The sequence below is a fragment of the Rutidosis leptorrhynchoides genome, chromosome 9, assembly GCF_046630445.1.
Source record: "Rutidosis leptorrhynchoides isolate AG116_Rl617_1_P2 chromosome 9, CSIRO_AGI_Rlap_v1, whole genome shotgun sequence".
NCBI classification, from domain to species: Eukaryota; Viridiplantae; Streptophyta; class Magnoliopsida; order Asterales; family Asteraceae; genus Rutidosis; species Rutidosis leptorrhynchoides.
The window spans coordinates 88,154,698-88,177,071 of NC_092341.1; the positions used below are offsets into that span (position 1 = coordinate 88,154,698).

A 22,374-nucleotide genomic window follows, 5' to 3' on the forward strand; every position below is an offset into this window, starting at 1 on the left:
GTGCAATATAACAGTGGAATGTAACGGTGTAATGTAATGGTAGAAAATGAAGGTGTAATGCAATGGTAGGAAGTTGCGGTGTAATGTAATGGTAGAATGTTCACATTGTAATGTAATGGTGGTATGTGATGGTGTAATGTAACAATGAACCCTGATCTTTGACTGTGTCAGTCAAAGTGGGTCCCACCGTCGTCGGGATAGACGTAAAATAGGCGTCGGGAAAACCTTTTCGCGACGAGGCTTTAGGGACGACACATAAGCGACGACATGTCGTCGGGATAGGGCTTTCCAGACGACATGTCGTCGCAAAATGTCGTCTGGAAAGGGCTCATTTGTTGTAGTGCCTCTATGCTTGATAAAAATGAGTCATGATTCGTTTTGAGTGAAATAAAATTTTAACCTCCGTAGTTAATAAATCAGAAGCAACCCTGCCATAAACTCAAAAGGAGACTTGCAGACAGTCTTTTATGTCCTTCCAAATGACATGCAACATCTACTGCATGCTTATGAACCCCGATAGGGCCACCCTTTTACGATGACACTCGCTCGTTAAATAAAAGAAATAGAAAATAGAGTTTTTCCACTTTGACATAGATAAATGATAATGATTCAAACACGCACTAGAAGACTTGTATCATCATCTTCTTATAGTTGCTTCAAAATTTATCTAGAGATTTATATCTTCAACTGGGGTTCAACTAATGATATTCATTATAGGCCAGTAACGTTTTTCAGTACTCGATCGCTTTTTCTGTACTTCATATACATCGTATACATAGCTCGTTTTCTTACATATGTTAATGTGCCTTATTTCACAGTAACTGAAGGCGAATTCAATACTGGTGATAGCTATAAAATGCCTCTTCAATGTTTTATGTTTTTGAAATGTCAACTATACAAAATATAATGCAATCATAAAGATAAATTTTAAATAAACATAAAGTGAGACCTCTAAATAAAACCTACTGTCATGCCTTTTACTATCTTGATAAAGTCATATGGGACAGCTGGTATGTATGATAAAATGGGGTCTGTTATGTGGAATATATGAGCAAAAGGCAGGTTCATTCTGTTGGGGTGCAAACCTATCCCACATAGGAGGGAGACAAAAACTAATGTATGTATATAAGTCTAAGGGAAAGTCCCTCTAATACCAATTGGTTTTAGAAAAGGATGGACTCTTGGGTTTATATTGCAGGACATTGTGTTTGGGCTATACGATCCTTACAAATGGTATCAGAGCTAGGCTATAGCCCGATGTGGTGGACGATGGTGGCGCACCCCTGAACGCACGGTGCGACATGGCACACCCCTCAGTTTGCCAACGATAATTGAGTCATGGTGTCCCGGTAGTGAAAGAAAAGTGAAAGAAAAAGAGACCGGTGATATAAGATGGCGGGAGTATCGTTGAAGGGGGGCTCGGTGATGTGGTCTCGGTTTGAGGGGAGGATTGTTGGGGTGCAAACCTATCCCACATAGGAGGGAGACAAAAACTAATGTATGTATATAAGTCTAAGGGGAAGTCCCTCTAATACCAATTGATTTTAGAAAAGGATGGACTCTTGGGATTATATTGCAGGACATTGTGTTTGGGCTATACGATCCTTACACATTCCTCCAACTGTGGTTACTTACAACATAATTATTATTGAAACCTTTAAAAGGGTTGGGAATATTGAGAAAATGGAGGAGCTTTTCCTCAAAATGAAGCATCAAGGAATGAAGCTTAACGCGGTTACTTATTGCGGTCTTGTAAATGCTTATGGAAAAGCTGGACTTATGCAGAAGATCGAATCAATTATGAGGCAAATAGAGAATTATGTGCTGGCGACAGTGACGGAACTTGAACCCAACCACTGGGGCGGGTGTGAAAACTTATTAAATTTTTCATTGACAGCTGGTCAAACACTACTAAAAACCTTATTTTTTAGTAAAAAAAAAATATTTTAGTGTAAATTTTTTTTTTTAAAAAACCAGCTGGCCCTGCCCCCATAATCTTACGCCCCTGGCTGGCGATATGAAAAGAATGGGTGAAATGCTGTTATTAATGAAGGATAGAAATTGTGATATTTTGTCATATTGATGTGTTCAGGAGCACGGCTAATTGAAGGGTAATATGGTCAATTGGTCATAGTGGATGAATCAAAGCATGAAAAAGTCACCACTACTGCATATATATAATTTGCGAGATACAAGTCTCTGGGCTTCTGTTTGGGTGATGGTGGCCCACACTCTAACATTACAACACAAAACACTTCACGCGTGGGCCATGGAACGCAGTAGCTAATGCTCGTTTTATAAATTTTCAGAATCATCAGACCTTTTGAAGAGATGATTATGGTGAGGTAAAGATCAACGTGCATTATAAACAGGTTAATGTGGTACGCTGAGAAGTTCAACAAGCTGACTACATCATACGTTAATAGTACTTGTATGTAATATGCGTTTCTAATTGGCGTGACTCAGAATACACAATTTAACTTGCAACTATTTCTGGTAATAATCATCTGTAGTGGTAGTTTGTAAGGGAGTACAAATTTGACATGATTATTAGTAATGGTATGGTTCTAATTACCTAATTAAAATAGTGCACAAGCTTCTTAATTAATTATGTCTTGCGGAGTAACTATTTGGAGAACAAAGTTGAGAATGTTTCTATATATATGAGTTTTTGTGTTATGGTTTTGATGAGTTGATTAATAGAAGAGATCGTATGAGGGTTTCATATGAGGTGTTAGCTTTATTCGTCCCTTTCACCGCTCTCGAGGCCGTTCGCTCTTTAAATGGTTATTGCAGTTGCAAAGTCGTCTTCTAATCTTGGCTCCATGTTCACCTTTATTAATGTTAGATGGATTATATTGGCCCAAGTACCATTGTGGGTTTGGTCCATTAGGGTTTCTATAGAATTAGGGTTGCTTATGTATTCTATATATATCGTGCTCTAATGAAGTTAATACCCACGGGATTCAATTGTTCAACATGGTATCAAGAGCGGGTTGATCCCGAGACCTAGTCGCCGCCTTGAGCCGCTGCTTTATACCGCCCGTCAGTTCTATCTTCCTCTATCTAATCTTCTACACCAAACCCACAATGATACTTGGGCCAATATAATCCATCTAACAATTAAGTCATCAAGTTCTAAACAGATTCACGACTTAGTTAGTTGAGGTTGATGTTAAAGGCTTTGAGTATTCAAATACTCTTGTTTGGGTGTCCGAGGTCAACGATTTGAGCTCTTTAAATCGTGTCCTTTTCTAAGAATTTGTTTGTGGTTTACTCGGCATCGCTAATAGTTCCAACTTTGGTGTATCGAGGTTTATTGAGAGTGTTTTTTTTTCGTCATGTCCTATTGAGGATACAAATAATTCTTTGGTTAAAAAAGTGGAGAACATTGGCAAGGATAAGGCCTTATGAGGTTTTTGGGGAGCCAATTATTGCAACAGGTTCCAGTAGTGATGTTGGAAAAAAGAAAAAAAAAAAAAAAAAAACAATATACCTACACCTAACAAAAATTGTAGTAAGCATTCAGATACTGTTGTGCAGAAGACGTGTGTGAAGAATGATTGAAAAAATGATGCTTATCTAAAACTCTTTTATTCTTTTACTTACTGATAGGTCTATAGCAAACTACCAAACTTTTTTGCCCATTTCTTTAAGCAGCCCTATCATAAAATCCAAATCATACAAATGGCCCATCAGAAGGTTTAATTGGGTCCACTTGCCCATCAACAGATGGATCACTACGCATAGCTGGAATCAGCCCATGTTAATTGGCCCATTAGATACAAAGAAGAAAGTCACACATCACATAAGCCCATATCCGTATTAGGGTTTATAATCCATAATAAGAAGTCAAAATCAGTCAATGGCTTCAGTTTAGTTGCTGAACAGTTTATTCTCTCTCGTCTTCAACTACAAGTACTTCAGATCCGAAAAAACCCTTTACTCTGTACTTCACATGTGGTTCTTGTTTTAAATAAGGTTTGTATTGTATAATCATTTTATTATAAATATTTTATTTTGTAAAAAATCGTAAATTGAAGATTAGCACATAAGAATGGCTTCAGTTTAGTTGCTGAACATTTTAATTTCTCTTATATTCTCATCATCAACGAGTACTTCATTTCCGAAACCCTCTTTTACTCTGTACTTTGGTTGCACATACGATTTTTGTTTTAAATAAGGTTTGTATAATCACTTTATTATTTATTTATTTATTTATTTTGTAAAAAATCGTAAATTGAAGATTAGATATTTTCTTTTTGAAACTTAATATATTTTTTAGATCTAAAATTTTTTCGAATTATTGTACGGAGTAATATGCTTTTTAGGGAGGATAGATGAACAATAGACTGTGGTTCATGTTAAAGATGTGATTTCTATAAATGGACACGAAATTTGCTTGCTTTTAGTGTTAAGTCGTCAACTTGGTTGACTTGTGTTCGATTTTTAAACTCATTCACTTGCAAAGAGAATCTATATCTGGTTATGGAGTTTTTAAACAAAAGAGATCTTTTCTGTTTTCTAGACATTAAATAGGGCCTTGTAAATGTAGATGGACATTACTAATGTAATATGGTGAGATATAATAATTGTTTAATAAATGAAGAAAAAAGTTCTAAGGTTTTTCCTGTACGGGTTACCCTGGAGGGCGAGTCCCTTAGAATTACTCCCTTACTGGTTGTTTCAACCCTTACGCACCGCAAAATTTGAACCTAAGACATCTTGCAAGAATGTCAAGGTCCAAACAAATAATTGTGATTTTGTTTATGAAATTATTATTATTTTATTTTTTATATTTAAAAAATGAATGTATATGTATATTATCATATACGTCTTACAAATTTTGGATCCTCTAATAATTTGGTCTCAAAGATGAGAACCTATGTTGCTTAATCAGGTGAGTTAATCGACTAAAATTCCATTATAATTTCCAATTTCCATCGTGAATTTGTGAAATAAGTTTGTTTGACAATTTTAAAGTTTTTGTATGGATACCTTGAAATTGAAACTCCTGGAGTTTGAGGTTTTTGACCAATTTTGTTAGTAGACATCACATGTTCTTTAGTCATGTGTTTGATATGTAGTAATTACGTGAACGATAGGGTTTTAATTAAATTTTGGTAAATGAGTGTAAATTGTTTGTTGTTTTGATTGGATATGATAGTAGGGTTAAAGAAAATTTATGAAAATTGTGCGGTTGGTCCCTAAACTTCATTTTTGAGGTGGTTGGTCCCCGTGATTTATAGAACGGGTGTAGGAGGTCCCTGTCAGTAACAACGGTTAGAAATGTTCGTTAAGTTGTGTCGTGTGCGATGCATGTGAGGGGTATTTCTGTCTTTCCGTCCTTCTTTACCACTTCATCTTTTTCAATCACTCAACCGTTTTCACCCATTAAAATCTAAATAAAAACCTTAATTGAATAAAATTAATGGCGTACTCCGTAGTTTATTTAAGGGATCCCATTTTTATTTAGGTCACATGATCTAAATTTTTGAAAATCGAATATCCCTTTGATAATTTTACACCGATCACCTTTTCTTTCTAACCAGACTCACTTTCGTCATTATTTGTCTTCTACTCTCAACTCTAAGCTCTCAAAGCTCTTCCCAACCCCGAAAAAAGCACTAGTTACCGGTGCCACCGTTCATCGCAACCACCCAACCAACCACCCTTATTTTAAACACGCAAACATTTTTCCTAGTATAAGTGTGCAATTGGTATAACTGCACCAAAATTTTTGATGAAATTGTCTCTTGACCATGGAATTAACCCTTTCAGACAGCAGCGGTTAGTAACTATTCTTAAGATTGTATATTTTTGTTTCCTATTCACAGGTACTTGCTTCAATTATGTATTTGTTATTGTATGCACCACGAATCCCTTTAACGAAAATCCACATTTTTATATTCATCTTCTTTCCCTAATAAAAACCCTAATTATGTTATTACTATTTCTACGACATTTTTTCTTGGCAGCAGATCCTTTTACACCGCCTAAGATTACAACGTATTCTTCAAACATTGTAATGGATTCGAACAGTCATTTTTGGAGGATGACGATGGGAGTATAAACAAAGGATGGTGACAGGAGGAGAAGGGGATTCAGATGTGAAGTGCTAATATTTTGATTTTGATTTAGATTTTGTTTTAAGTTTTAAACACGGTTTAATTTTATTCAATTAGGGTTTTTAATTAGGCCTTTTTAACAGGGTTTTTAATGGGTGGAAAAGGTTGAGTGATTGAAAAAGATGAATTGGTAAAGAACGAAAGATAGAAATACCCCTCACATGCATTGCACATGACAAAACTTAACGGACATGGCTGTTACTGACAGGTACCACCCACAACCATTTTGTAACCACAGGGACTAAACACCTCGAAAATGAAGTTTAGTGACTAACTACATTTCATGTAAACCACAGGGACTAACTGCGCAATTTTCGTGGAAAATTTTAAATGAAGCGCAATTTTCGTGGAAAATTTTAAATGAAACATACTTTCTTTGTGTTTGATTCGTTTTTTTGATTATGTGACTGCTAGGGTTTTTAATAGAAATTAGGTAAATGAGTGTTAATCCTGACATTCTTGAAGTTTTTGTAGATTGTTTGAACTTGAAACCCTATAGTTTGAGGTTTGGGACCAATTTTGTTAGTATACATGTATAATGGTGTTTATGTGATTTGTAATTATAATTATTATGAAATTTTTTGGTCTAGTTTCTACTAGTGATGACGTCCTTGCATTGCGTCGGGTTTGTAAAATATCAACAGTTTGCATTTTGCATTTAGGTAGACGTTTGTTGAAGTTTATAACTGAATGTAGTAATAAATTAGATAAAAATATTTAATAAATCATATGGTTAAAATTATTGTTGTGACATCTTGCATTTAAGCATCACCCAAGGTGTTTTTAAATCACTTGATGCCTGAAGTGGGTGGATTCTGACGTCCCATATAAACTCTCCGTCAGTTTCTTAACCGTCGTTGAAAAGTTCAATAAATAAATAACATATTGTAACTTATAAGGTTAATAGATAGTTAAAAGACCATTAATAAGGAGCCTTAACAACTAACATATATACTATTTTCAACAGATGAGGAAGATAATAACAAGGATGACAAGAAGAAAAGAGAGTAGATATTGCAAACAAGCAACTATACAACACATCAAATATTATCCGGTAAGTTTTATCAATTTAGTATTCCACATTTTATGTAAAAAAATAGACAACCTCATTGTTTTTGTTTCACATTGTTAATTAAAGGAGGAAAGTATATGGTTTCACTGTATATTTATGTTTCACCGAAAAACAGCCACAACAATGGCGTTCTGTTGCTAATTAGAACCAAAAAATTACAGCAAAAGGTCTTTATAACTAATACAAGAATTTGCTAAGCTTAAAAAATGTAGTAGCAAAATTTCAATGAACATAACTTAGCATTTAATGTTGGCCGCATTGATATAGTTCGTATCATAACTAATACCAAGGATTAATGTGACCAACTAAGCATTACAAGTTCATATTTATATTCATATCAATAGTATAGCAAAAGTGTAGGTGGTAAACTTCTGTTCATTCATCTTTTGTTCCTGTTAGTTCCTATTCATATGTTAATACTATTCCTAAATCCGTTCCACAATCTAGAGGTTTCTTGTAAGTCTGTTAAACACAACATAAAAAATTAGATATAAACTATAACATATATTATATAGTTGTAATTGTTCAAGAATCAAAGTCAAAACCGAAACGAACCAGAATTATGTTTCCTCAATCCGAAAGTCATAATTAGTCGGTAAGTTCTCCAATGCAATAGTTAATTCAGAACTTCTCCCTCCATCCACAGTGTCACCAAGCATTTCAGTCATCTTAGCCGATGTTAAATAACAAATCTTCAATCTTCTGAATTTCACTTTCACTCATAGCCAAGAGGTCTCTTTTCTCATTATCTCCCAAAGTATAAAACCCCCTAAACCTACTGTAATACATCTTATTACCACATAATACTTTTCACTAATGAATACATCGTTCATACGGATCGTACCTTCCTAAATCTTGATCATAACTTTTAATTCTCCATACTTCGTCTGGGTTATTAAACAGGTGATTAACCTTTGATTCGATGCATATGTTACGGATTGATTCACATAGCATAACTGTAATAACCTCAAATGCCCTTTGAGATTGACCCTCATCCGTCTAAGGATCACCACCCATCACGACATTTCTAAATGTATTATACGAGAAACCAGTAGAATACCGATGATGATATTGAACATCAAATGGAAGAATATAAATGCTATTTGAGAATGACGCTCATTTGTCTAAGGATCACCGGATGAAACCATCACGACATTTCTAAATGTATGATACGAGAAACCAGTAGAATACAGATGATGATATGGAACGCCAAATGGAAGAATATTTTTTTTCCAGCCTGAATTGTTAAATAGACTTAAACGTGCTAAATATCAAGTTTATCTCTACAAATAAAAATACCATACACATTCGTATGCCAATAAGATATGAATTGTACGGATCTATAAAACCCGAACACAACCGACGATTTTCAGACAAATGTACGGTGAGATAACCTGGTTTTCTCCTAAGCTTTTGAAAGAACTTAGTGGTGAGTTCGGTATCATTATCATCCTCCCCGTACTGTATAATTTCTGCTCGTGAAAACGAGGTTTATGAAACGATCATAGAAGTCATCCTCTCCGATGTCAAAAATAACTTCTTTCCATAATGAAACCTTCCGGCGCCACATAAATAATTTGGCAATAATTTGAAAAATGAAGACCAAACAAAAACTATCATCAAATTATTTATGCGGCGCCGGAAGGTTTCATGATGGAAGAAGTTAATTTTGACGTTGGAGAGGATTGGTTCTCTGATCGTTTCATGAAACCTCGTTTCACGATCACGAGCAGAAGTTATACAACACAGGGAGGACGATAATGATACCCGATTCATTACTACGTTCTTTCAAAAGCTTAAGAGAAAACTAAGTTATCTCATCGTAAATTTGTCAGAAAATCGTTGGTTGTGTTCAGGTTTATAGATCCGTACAATTTATTTCTTATTGGCATACGAAATGTGTATTATGTTTTATTTTGTAGAGATAAACTTGAACATTTACCGCGGTTAAGTCGTTATTTAAGGATTCGGCTGAAAATATAAATATTCTTTCATATGACGTTTAATATCGTCATCAGTAGAATACTGGTTTCTAATATCATACATTTCAAAATGCCGTGATGGTTTTGTCCGGTGATCGTTGGACGGATGAGCGTCAATATCAAATAGCATTTGAGGTTATTGCAGTTATGCTATGTGAATCAATCCGTAACAAATGCATCGAATCAAAGATTAACAACCCTAGTGAAGTATGGAGAATTAGAAGCTATGATCATGATCTGAGAAGGTACGATCCGTATGAACAGTGAATTCACGAGTGGAAAATATTATCTAATATTATCTGCTAATAAGAGGCATTACCGTACGTTTAGAGGATTTATACTTTGAGAGATATTGAGAAAAGAGACATCTTGGCTATGAAAGTGAAATTCGGATGATTCGTCATTTAGCATCGAAATGCTCGGTGACACTGTGGATGAATGGAGATGTTCTGAATTACCTATTGCATTAGAGCACTTACCAATTATGACTTTCGGATGGAGGAAACAGAATTTCGGTTCGTTTTGACTTCGATTCTTGAACAATTACAACTATATAATATATGTTTTAGTTTATATCTAATTGTTTACGTTGTGTTTAACAGACTTGTAAGAAACCTCGAGATTCTGGAAATAAATAGTAACAGTATGAATGAACAGAAACAACAGATGAACATGCATTACCACCTAGACTTTTGCTATACTATTGATATGAATATGAACTTCTAATGCTTAGTTGGTCACTATTTTATTGTGACCAACTTCTAATTCTTAGTTATAAAAATGAGTTCTAATGCTTAGTATTAGTTATGATATGAACTATTTTAATGCGACTAACTTTAAATGTTTAGTTATGTTCATAAAAATTTTGTTACTGCATTTTTTAGCTTAACAAATTCTTGTATTAACTATAGAGACCTTTTGATGTAATTTTTTGGTTCTAACTAACAATGGAACAACGTTGCTGCGGCTGTTTTTGGGTGAAACAAAAACGGACAGTAAAACCATTTACTTTACTCCTTTAATTAAGAATGCGAAACAAAACAATGAGGTTGTTTATTTTTTGCATACAATGTGGAATACTACATTGATAAAATATATCAGATAATATTTGATATGTGCTCTATAGTTGTTGGTTTGGAATCGCTACTCTCTTTTCTTCTTGTCATCCTTGCTATTATCTTGCTCATCCGTTGGCATATATGTTAGTTGTATTTAATTGGGAATGTTTTTTCACGTGTTTGTTACCTGGGTCTACAAACAGAAATCACTTTGCTAATGGTTGTGGTTGGTTTTCAATTGGTGGTGTTGTTCTGATGTTTGTAGTGGAGCCGGCGGAAATTTTTTTGGTACAAGTAGTCGTAATAGACATTCTGATACTTTTTGCAAGTTTTGTTTCAAATAATTCAGGTACAAGACGTCGTTGATGGTTTACGATGTTTTTTGTACGCTATTACAACAACCCGATATTTCCTCACCGAAAGTGAGGAAATGACACCATTGTTTTGAAGATAACAAAGTATCAGGTTGTAAACATTGTCATTGTAAGTTCACATTAATGGCTGGTTAACCCACCTTTCATTTTTATTCAAGCTTTATATGGTTTTTTCAATGGCTGGACACCATTGTTTTGGCGAGGCTGGTAAAAATATGCCTCAATAATGTTAATTCACTTTCACAGTATTGGAATACGTTTTATATAGCCTGCTCTGGTTAACACCAACAGAAGATGTGAAATTGCAATATACCTTAGCGCCATTATCTGAGACTGATCATGGGGAGAAAGGAATAGCGTAATTTAATGATGCGGAATCGTAAAGCAACAAAAACAACTTTGACTCGATTGTCAATTGTTAAACTTTACCATGTAACCTGTACGCTTGATAAAAATCAGTCATGATTCGTTTCGAGTGAAATAAAATTTTAACCACCATAGTTATTATTTCATTGTAAAACCACTGTTGTAGTCTCTTATTTGTCTCCCACTAAATGGTACAGTTTTGCTGGTTAAGAAAGAGGTGGGATGGGGTGCCATGGGGACCACGGCCAATTATTTCCATAAAATCAGCGTCAAATAATGTGATGGTATGCAAGAGAGGTTAGCAAGGTTGTCCGTGGTGTTGCTGTTTTAACATTCGTGATTGAGATATAATTAACACAATTCATATTTTCAGGTCTCTATCATTGGGATGTTATCTCAGACCCCAATATTAGGAAAATACTGAACTTGGTAACGAGGTATCACTCTGTTCACTCGTTGCAATTCTTAAATTTATGCAATATTGTGTGTTAAATAAGTTTTGTTATTGTTACTGATGCACAATTACATGATCTTGTTGGGCAAATTATGTAGAATTAGATGGACTTTATCCGAAAACAGTGAAATACGATGCAACTTTTAATTAAGTTTTGCTTTTTTTGGTGACGAAAAGAATTTACCTATTGAACGTTAGATAATTATTGACATGATACATTTGAACTGCTTGCTAAATACTGTAAATCAAAAGAACACCAGATGTTGGTTTCTTGGGTAAATCAATTTATAATAGGATAGAGGAAGTGGATTCTTTCATATTAAAAAAACAACTAAATGAGCTTAAGAGTATAGAATAGGCACTAATACATCATTTCGTTTGATCTTTTATTGACTTTACGAACTATCACATTCCCTCGCTCTACATACTATATAAACAACAACCTTTTTTGTGAAAAGGGAGAAATAAACAATCTTTCTTGTGAAAAGGGAGAAAAGTACCATGATTAATGCATCTACCTCTGCTCAATGTGTCTAGAATATTTTGTTGCAGCAAATTATGGTATTTGTGTCTAGAATAGTTTGATATAGTTATTTACATATTAACTAACAGACAAAAGTTATAAATAGTACCAGGGTTATTTTCGATGTTCACCTTTTTTTTTTTTTTAATTTTAACTAAATTTTATTTTACCAACAAAGGCCCCCACATTTTTTTTGAAAAATTCAAATCGACCCCCCAAATAGGCAAATAGGGGGGTAAAGTGTCAAATAATCATTTTCATAAAAAATTTTAAATAAACTCCACCCAAATATTCAACGGGTCATATCTTCTCGCTCGCAACGAGTTAAATTTTTCTGACACCATCGTTAAACTCGAAATAATTTTAGGAACACAATGTCACTAGCTATATGCAAAACGGACGCTTTTTAAAAAACGCTAAATATTTGGGGTACTTTTCATACACGTTGATTTTGCGTTAAATTTTTAAAAGTCGACAATTCCATAGCGAAACGCGGAGATGCACATATATTGTTAATTTAAAATAACATTTAAATCTCTCACGGGTTATACCTTTTAGTTCGACTCGAGTTGCGCTACAACATCATCGTTAGCCACAAAATAATTTTACTAAACGCAATAAAATACATTAAAAATCGAACCCCCGGCGCGAAGCGAGGGTTCAATAACTAGTTATTATTATTATTATATGTTCTAGCTGTTGTAAATTTGGTGGGTAATGTTTCTGATTCTTATATTAAGGGGTGCAATGATCGAAGGTTAAGGCAGTTTAAGTGCAGCCCAGAAATTTACACCAGCTGACATCTTCCGAAAGCCTTCAAAGATGTAAGTAGGAGGCCGGTTATGTGTTGTTGAAGGTGGTCCATTGAGTGATAGGTTAGTCACTAACTTCAAATGGTTTATGAAATGGGATTTAAGGTATAAACAATGTGATAAAGAGTTCTAATCAATATATAAGTATAATATGTTCTCCATGTTCACAAAAAATAAAATATAAGTACAAAAAAAAAAAATATATATCTCCATGTTCTACGGTGAATTCAAATAACCTAAGTACAACTATATGGAATCTTTCTTGTAATCCCGCTGTGGAGATCCATAACTGAGAGCTGACATTTGAACAATTATTTTATTACTTCAAATACTTGTTAAATTGTTCCGGTTGAATGATTTTGTTATAGCCTACTTCTTAAAGACCTGTTTAAAGGGTGAACCCAGTATTTTGATCGTTTTTTTTTTTTTTTTGGCAAATTCATTTGTACGTGCAAACCGCTAACGCGTTTATATCTTTAAAAGTGATGAGTTTTTCTTTGTTTGGTTTATCTCAAAAGCGAATTTTTCTTTGATAGTTTATAAAGTCAATAATAGATCAAGAGAAATGACAATGGTAACTTTTTACCTCATGAAAGCCATTTGAGGGTTCATTTTCCCAGTGGCAACCTTGAAGAAGAAGTCTTCATCAGTTAATGAAAAGGTCGCATCCAGTTTTCCACCTTCATATGTGTTAGCCTAGTTTCCATGTTAGCCCATATATGTTTATTGTTTGGGCCTAGCCCTTTATGTATCTTAGGGTTTAGGCTTTTATATATATATATATATATATATATATATATATAATGTGCACTTCATAAGGCAAGCAATAAGAGTACACGTTAACATGGTAATAAAACTATGTCTCCTTTGTTTTGTCATGCATGTCAGCTTGGCAAGCACGTACGCCTTCCATTTTCTGTTTCCAGTTCTAATGTTGAGTATGCTTTTGATATTATTCATTCTGATTTATGAACTTCACCTGTTGCTAGTATTAGTGGTTTAAAATATTACATGATTTTTCTTGATCACTTTACCGATTATGTTTTAGTCTTTCCTTTACGTTATAAATCGGATGCTCTTAATACCTTTATACAATTTCGCACCTTTATAAAAACACAATTCAAATAAGACATAAAAGCTTTTCAATGTGACAATGGTGGTGAATTTGACAACAACGCTTTTCATCATCTTCTACAAACTAACGGGATGCAATTTTGATTCTCGTGCCCTCACACCTCTCAACAAAATGGCAAATCCGAGCGAATGCTTCGCACTATTAACAACCTAATCCGCACCCTTCTATTCCATGCTCATCTTCCGCCCACCTATTGGGTTGAAGCTCTTCATATGGCTGCACACCTTCTCAACATCCTTCCATCATCTGCAATAAATAACGACATACCTTACAGCCGCCTATACAACCGAAAACCAGACTACTCCACATTTACGTGTGTCTGGTTGCCTCTGCTACCTGCACCTTCAGACCCCACCACAAACTTGCACCTCGTTCCACTCCCTGTATTTTCCTCGGCTATCCATCCATTCACCGAGGCTACCGCTGTCTCGACCTCACCACAAACACAATCATTCTATCCCGTCATGTTACATTCGACAAAACCTCCTTTCCCTTCGGCTCCATGACTCTCACACAACCACCATCTTATGATTTTCTTGACCCTCCCCCTAATCTCTTCTCTCGAACTCTTCACATCCCTGCACCTCATGTCAACACCTCCAACGTTTCGGAGACACAGCCTCCTCCGTCTGAGGCTATCGCCACCAACCCTAACATCACACTTCCGGGGAGACAGCCTCCCCCTAATGAGGCTACCACCACTTCCGCCCCTGAGTCCACCCATCCTATGGTCACTCGTGCCCGTGTTGGCACAACTAAACCCGTCCAACGTCTGAATCTCTACACCTCCACCATTTCTCCCATTCCTCGTACTTACCCTGACGCCTTCCGTGACCCTAATTGGAAACAAACTATGACTGACGAATTTAATGCTTTAATTAACAACGGTACTTGGAAACTTGTGCCACGCCCATCGGACACGAACATAGTTCGCTCTATGTGGCTCTTCAAACACAAGTTTAATGCAGATGGTAATTTGAGTAGATATAAGGCTCGACTTGTTGCTAACGGTCGAAGCCAACAGGTCGGCGTTGAATGTAATGAGACCTTTAGTCCGGTTGTCAAACCGGCCACGATTCGCACTGTACTAAGCTTGGCGGTTTCTCGATACTGGCCGGTTCATCAGCTGGATGTCAAGAATGCCTTTCTTCATGGACAGCTTTCTGAGACTGTCTATAGGCACCAGCCTCCCGGTTTTCGGGACCCTAGATATCGCGATCATGTCTGCCTCTTGCAGAAATCTTTATATGGCCTTAAACAGGCTCCTCGAGCTTGGTTTCAGCGTTTTGCAGGTTACGCTAAGAGGATTGGTTTTGCTCATAGTTGTTGTGACATATCTTTATTTATTTATCATCAGGGACCCAACACCGCAAAGAAGAAAACAAAGACATGTGAGCTGAAAAAGTAGGCCATGCGATCGCATTTCCAGGAAGGCTAAAAACCATGCGATCGCATGGTGTCCTGTAGCAGCAGACATCCTATAAATTTCGCGTGCTCTGGCCATTTATTAACACATCTTTTTCTTTCTTCATTCTCTCAACGTGTGTGTGTGTATATATATATATATATATATATATATATATATATATATATATATATATATATATATATATATATTATAATTTTAATTTTAATTTTAATAATAATAAGGGTATGTTAGCGAATGTTGTAAGGGTGTAAGTCGAAATCCTGTCTGTGTAACGCTACACTATTATTAATCATTGTAAGTTATGTTCAACCTTTTTAAATTAATGTCTCGTAGCTAAGTTATTATTATGCTTATTTAAGCTGAAGTAATCATGATGCTGGGCTAAAATATTAAAGACGGTGTAATTGGACTTTGTACCATAATTGGGGTTTGGACAAAAGAACGACACTTGTGGAAATTAGACTATGGGCTATTAATGGGCTTTATATTTGTTTAATTAAATGATAGTTTGTTAATTTAATATAAAGATTTACAATTGGACGTACCTATAAATAACCACATACACTCGATAGGACACGATGGGCGGGATATTTATAAGTACTAATAATCGTTCATTTAACCGGACACGGGAATGGATTAATAGTAAATGGACTTATTAAAACAGGGGTGAATTATATACAAGGACACTTGGTGTAATTATAGTTTAAATCCCCAATTAGTTGGAATATTTGACTTCGGATATAAGGATAATTTGACGAGGATACTCGCACTTTATATTTATGACTGATAGACTGTTATGGACAAAAACCAGACGGACATATTGAATAATCCAGGACAAAGGACAATTAACCCATGGTAATAAACTAAAATCAACACGTCAAACATCATGATTACGGAAGTTTAAATAAGCATAATTTCTTTATTTCATATTTAATTGCACTTTTAATTATCGCACTTTTATTTACTGTCATTTTATTTAAATGCACTTTTAATTATCATACTTTTTAATTATCGCAATTTTATTTATCGTCATTTTATTTATCGCAATTTCATTATCGTTATTTACTTTACGCTTAAAATTAAGTTATATTTATTTTTAATATTTTACATTAGGTTTTAACTGCGACTTAAGTTTTAAAATTGACAAACCGGTCATTAAAGGGTAAAAACCCCCTTTTTATAATAATAATACTACTTATATATATATATATTTATATTTTTACAAATATAGTTTTTAAAAATATAGCGTTAAACTTGGCTAAGATCCCTGTGGAATGAACCGGACTTACTAAAAACTACACTACTGTACGATTAGGTACACTGCCTATAAGTGTTGTAGCAAGGTTTAGGTATATCCACTCTATAAATAAATAAATAACTTGTATAAAATTGTATCGTATTTAATAGTATTTCCTAGCAAAAATACTACTATTTTGTATACACCTCTACGCACATCACCAGTTCAAGTGACTGATTTGTGATCTCAATGTGACATATAAGTTAGATACTATGTTGAACTATAATTTTCTCCAATCTATCTACTTCCTAAATCATTGAGAAAATAACAAAACAAAAGAAAGTATAAAACTTTCAATATTGTGGTGTAAAAAGTAAATACATGTAGCTCATCTAAGAAGTCATTGGTTTCAAAATTTCATTATCAGTTTCATTAATTCATCATAAGGTGTCTTAATCTTGAAATAAAAATTGAAACCAACAAATAAATCAGAATAAGAGTTGTACCGGAGATTAGTTGTGTATATACTCAAACTATTCATGAACACCAAATAAATCAATAATACAAATCAATCCAGTTAAGAAGATTAATCGGTACCTGTAGATCTAAAGTATAGTTTGATTCTCAAAACGATTCCATTAATGAAAGATGCTTGACTGTAGGTGATTGAATACTAAACATTGATCGATCGAAATGTTTTGGCTCAACCTGCAAATCGGAAACATTAATCGATTATGTTCTGCCTCAATCTGCAAATCGGAAACTCATCTGGTTGCTGTTTTTGATTTGCGGTTTGGTCTTTTTTGCAAGGAATGAGTGAATATTGAATTGCTTGTGAAGAACCCTTTTTGTGATCTAATAATATTATGAGCTTTATCATATTTTTAAGTATTGGCGTGTGTTTTTCAGAGAGCATTAGGGTTTTTTTCCTTGTTGCAGTATAGTGAATAGAACCACTGTTTTTTTCCATTGATACCGCCCTCTTTTCTATTTTTATTAGAAGGGTAATTTAGTCATCAAATAAATAATCAAGGTGATTATGAGGTCATTATCAAGATTAGAAAATTTGGATGGTCTAGATTATGAATGTTAATGACAATGAAAGGCTAGGATTAGTGATTTGAATTTTAGATGATCTATTTTTAGCTTTGTTATTATAATATAAAGAGATATAAAACAAAACAATGAGGTTGTCTATTTTTTGCATACAATGTGGAATACTACATTGATAAAACATACCGGATAATATTTGATATAGTTGTTGGTTTGCAATTGCTACTCTATTTTCTTCTTGCTATCGTTGCTATTATCTTGCTCATCTGTCGACAATAGAGTATATGTTAGTTGTATCAAATTTGGGATGTGTTTTCACGTGTGTTTAACCTGGGTCAACATGTTTTGTTTCACATAATTCAGGTACAAGACACCGTTGACGGTTTACGATGTGTTTTGTACGCTGTTACAACAACCTGATATTTCCTCACCAAAAGTGAGGAAATGAATCCATTGTTTTAAAGATAACAAAGTATCAGGTTGTAAACATTGTAAGTTCACATTAATGGCTGGTTAACCCACCTTTCATTTTAGATTCGATCGTTATATGGTTTTTTTCCCAAGCTTGTATAAATATGCCTCAATATTATTAATTCACTTTCTCGGTATTGTAATGCGTTTTATATAGCCTGCTCTGGTTAACTCTAACAGAAGATGTGAAATTGCAATCTACCATAGTGCCATTATCTAAGAGTGATCATGGGAAGAAAGGAATAGCGTAAATTAATGATGCGGAATCGTAAAGCACCAAAGGTTGCATCAATCGATTAGCTATCAATACACAAAGATTTGCTATTTTTGTTTTGTATTCAGTATCATGATTCAGTTGTTATGCAAGAGTTTGACACAAACAAGAGGATTGCTCAATGAGGTCTGCAACCAGTTGTTAAGAGGATCTGCTATTACAGTAGTAATTTATGATTATTTATCAAACACATCTTTTGATGTGTTATTATAAAGTTAGGACAACTTTGACCTATTTGCTTAGGGTTTGGCTCAATCCACGGTATCGTTTATCCCTAACAGGTTAAATCAAAAGAAATTTACAAAAACAAGTCTCCATATTCATTTCATGACCTATTTGTTTATTGTCTACAAAAACAACTTTGACCCGATTGTTAATTATTCATTTGTTAAACTTTACCATGTAACCTCACTACAAGAAAATTGAACATTCCCGACGACACTTTTCCCGACGACATGTGTCGTCGGGATTAATACCGCAAAACGACAAAAAATTCACTTCTTTGTCAGACTTTTAGTAGTTTTTTGTTGACCGACCTATCCCGACGACATGTCGTCGGAAAGTCGTCGCTATTAATATACTGATTTCTTTTTCACTTTTATGTCTTGGCGGCAAACATAAAAAAAATTTCCCGCCAACCATTCCAGACGACATGTCGTCGGGAATGCCAACCATTTTTAATTTTTCCTTTTTATGTTTTGGCGCTTATCAAGAAAATAATTCCCGCCCAACTTACCGACGACATGTCGTCGGCATTGATCCAATTCATTTTTTTCCCTTAATAATGAAGATAAATTAGTTTAAAACAACATTTAGAAAAAAGAAATTTGGTTACGGGACACAAGATGTTCGGATAATTGCATGTTCGCCACATCCACAGTAGTTCATCATTATGAATTAAGAAAAGGAAAATTATTTTTCATCCTACCATTACAAATTGAGTAGACGTAAATGGCGAGGGTTTCAGTTGTATAAATAGATCGAATTTGTTGGATTTTGGCACCAAAAAATCCAGCCATTTGTGTCCCTCCAAAAATATTCGCGCCAAGAATATTCAACCAAAGATTTTCAACCAAAAGTTACCCGCCAAAAGGATACTAATCTCGACGAAAGGTAATGACAAAATGTAATCGTGTAATGTAATGATAGAAGTTACATGTGGAATTTAACGATGTAATGTAACGCTGTAATGTAATGGTAGAATATGACAGTGTAATGTAATGGTACAATGTGACAGTGCAATATAACAGTGGAATGTAACGGTGTAATGTAATGGTAGAAAATGAAGGTGTAATGCAATGGTAGGAAGTTGCGGTGTAATGTAATGGTAGAATGTTCACATTGTAATGTAATGGTGGTATGTGATGGTGTAATGTAACAATGAACCCTGATCTTTGACTGTGTCAGTCAAAGTGGGTCCCACCGTCGTCGGGATAGACGTAAAATAGGCGTCGGGAAAACCTTTTCGCGACGAGGCTTTAGGGACGACACATAAGCGACGACATGTCGTCGGGATAGGGCTTTCCAGACGACATGTCGTCGCAAAATGTCGTCTGGAAAGGGCTCATTTGTTGTAGTGCCTCTATGCTTGATAAAAATGAGTCATGATTCGTTTTGAGTGAAATAAAATTTTAACCTCCGTAGTTAATAAATCAGAAGCAACCCTGCCATAAACTCAAAAGGAGACTTGCAGACAGTCTTTTATGTCCTTCCAAATGACATGCAACATCTACTGCATGCTTATGAACCCCGATAGGGCCACCCTTTTACGATGACACTCGCTCGTTAAATAAAAGAAATAGAAAATAGAGTTTTTCCACTTTGACATAGATAAATGATAATGATTCAAACACGCACTAGAAGACTTGTATCATCATCTTCTTATAGTTGCTTCAAAATTTATCTAGAGATTTATATCTTCAACTGGGGTTCAACTAATGATATTCATTATAGGCCAGTAACGTTTTTCAGTACTCGATCGCTTTTTCTGTACTTCATATACATCGTATACATAGCTCGTTTTCTTACATATGTTAATGTGCCTTATTTCACAGTAACTGAAGGCGAATTCAATACTGGTGATAGCTATAAAATGCCTCTTCAATGTTTTATGTTTTTGAAATGTCAACTATACAAAATATAATGCAATCATAAAGATAAATTTTAAATAAACATAAAGTGAGACCTCTAAATAAAACCTACTGTCATGCCTTTTACTATCTTGATAAAGTCATATGGGACAGCTGGTATGTATGATAAAATGGGGTCTGTTATGTGGAATATATGAGCAAAAGGCAGGTTCATTCTGTTGGGGTGCAAACCTATCCCACATAGGAGGGAGACAAAAACTAATGTATGTATATAAGTCTAAGGGAAAGTCCCTCTAATACCAATTGGTTTTAGAAAAGGATGGACTCTTGGGTTTATATTGCAGGACATTGTGTTTGGGCTATACGATCCTTACAAATGGTATCAGAGCTAGGCTATAGCCCGATGTGGTGGACGATGGTGGCGCACCCCTGAACGCACGGTGCGACATGGCACACCCCTCAGTTTGCCAACGATAATTGAGTCATGGTGTCTTATATCGAAAGTCTTCCTTCCCAAGGCGTGGAAGTGCGGCGTGTCCCGATGGTGAAAGAAAGAGATCGGCGGTATAAGAGGCGTGTCCCGGTAGTGAAAGAAAAGTGAAAGAAAAAGAGACCGGTGATATAAGATGGCGGGAGTATCGTTGAAGGGGGGCTCGGTGATGTGGTCTCGGTTTGAGGGGAGGATTGTTGGGCTGCAAACCTATCCCACATAGGAGGGAGACAAAAACTAATGTATGTATATAAGTCTAAGGGGAAGTTCCTCTAATACCAATTGATTTTAGAAAAGAATGAACTCTTGGGATTATATTGCAGGACATTGTGTTTGGGCTATACGATCCTTACACATTCCTCCAACTGTGGTTACTTACAACATAATTATTATTGAAACCTTTAAAAGGGTTGGGAATATTGAGAAAATGGAGGAGCTTTTCCTCAAAATGAAGCATCAAGGAATGAAGCTTAACGCGGTTACTTATTGCGGTCTTGTAAATGCTTATGGAAAAGCTGGACTTATGCAGAAGATCGAATCAATTATGAGGCAAATAGAGAATTATGTGCTGGCGACAGTGACGGAACTTGAACCCAACCACTGGGGCGGGTGTGAAAACTTATTAAATTTTTCATTGACAGCTGGTCAAACACTACTAAAAACCTTATTTTTTAGTAAAAAAAAAATATTTTAGTGTAAATTTTTTTTTTTTAAAAACCAGCTGGCCCTGCCCCCATAATCTTACGCCCCTGGCTGGCGATATGAAAAGAATGGGTGAAATGCTGTTATTAATGAAGGATAGAAATTGTGATATTTTGTCATATTGATGTGTTCAGGAGCACGGCTAATTGAAGGGTAATATGGTCAATTGGTCATAGTGGATGAATCAAAGCATGAAAAAGTCACCACTACTGCATATATATAATTTGCGAGATACAAGTCTCTGGGCTTCTGTTTGGGTGATGGTGGCCCACACTCTAACATTACAACACAAAACACTTCACGCGTGGGCCATGGAACGCAGTAGCTAATGCTCGTTTTATAAATTTTCAGAATCATCAGACCTTTTGAAGAGATGATTATGGTGAGGTAAAGATCAACGTGCATTATAAACAGGTTAATGTGGTACGCTGAGAAGTTCAACAAGCTGACTACATCATACGTTAATAGTACTTGTATGTAATATGCGTTTCTAATTGGCGTGACTCAGAATACACAATTTAACTTGCAACTATTTCTGGTAATAATCATCTGTAGTGGTAGTTTGTAAGGGAGTACAAATTTGACATGATTATTAGTAATGGTATGGTTCTAATTACCTAATTAAAATAGTGCACAAGCTTCTTAATTAATTATGTCTTGCGGAGTAACTATTTGGAGAACAAAGTTGAGAATGTTTCTATATATATGAGTTTTTGTGTTATGG

At 35.1% G+C, this 22,374-nt stretch overlaps 1 long non-coding RNA gene across 3 annotated transcripts; it reads left to right on the plus strand.

Annotated features, from left to right (window-relative positions):
• The first annotated feature begins 3,924 nt into the window (after window positions 1-3,924).
• On the plus strand, window positions 3,925-22,320 carry LOC139866077 (uncharacterized). 3 transcript variants are annotated; one of them, XR_011765226.1, is made up of 3 exons: window positions 3,925-3,981; window positions 11,354-11,417; window positions 22,002-22,320. It is a non-coding gene; the product is annotated as an uncharacterized lncRNA (long non-coding RNA). The 3 variants fall into 3 exon arrangements; XR_011765228.1 differs by lacking the exons at window positions 3,925-3,981; window positions 22,002-22,320 and adding exons at window positions 7,784-10,723; window positions 13,306-13,546 and having other exon boundaries at window positions 11,178-11,417; XR_011765227.1 differs by lacking the exon at window positions 3,925-3,981 and adding an exon at window positions 13,306-13,430 and having other exon boundaries at window positions 11,029-11,417.
• Window positions 22,321-22,374: the final 54 nt, after the last annotated feature.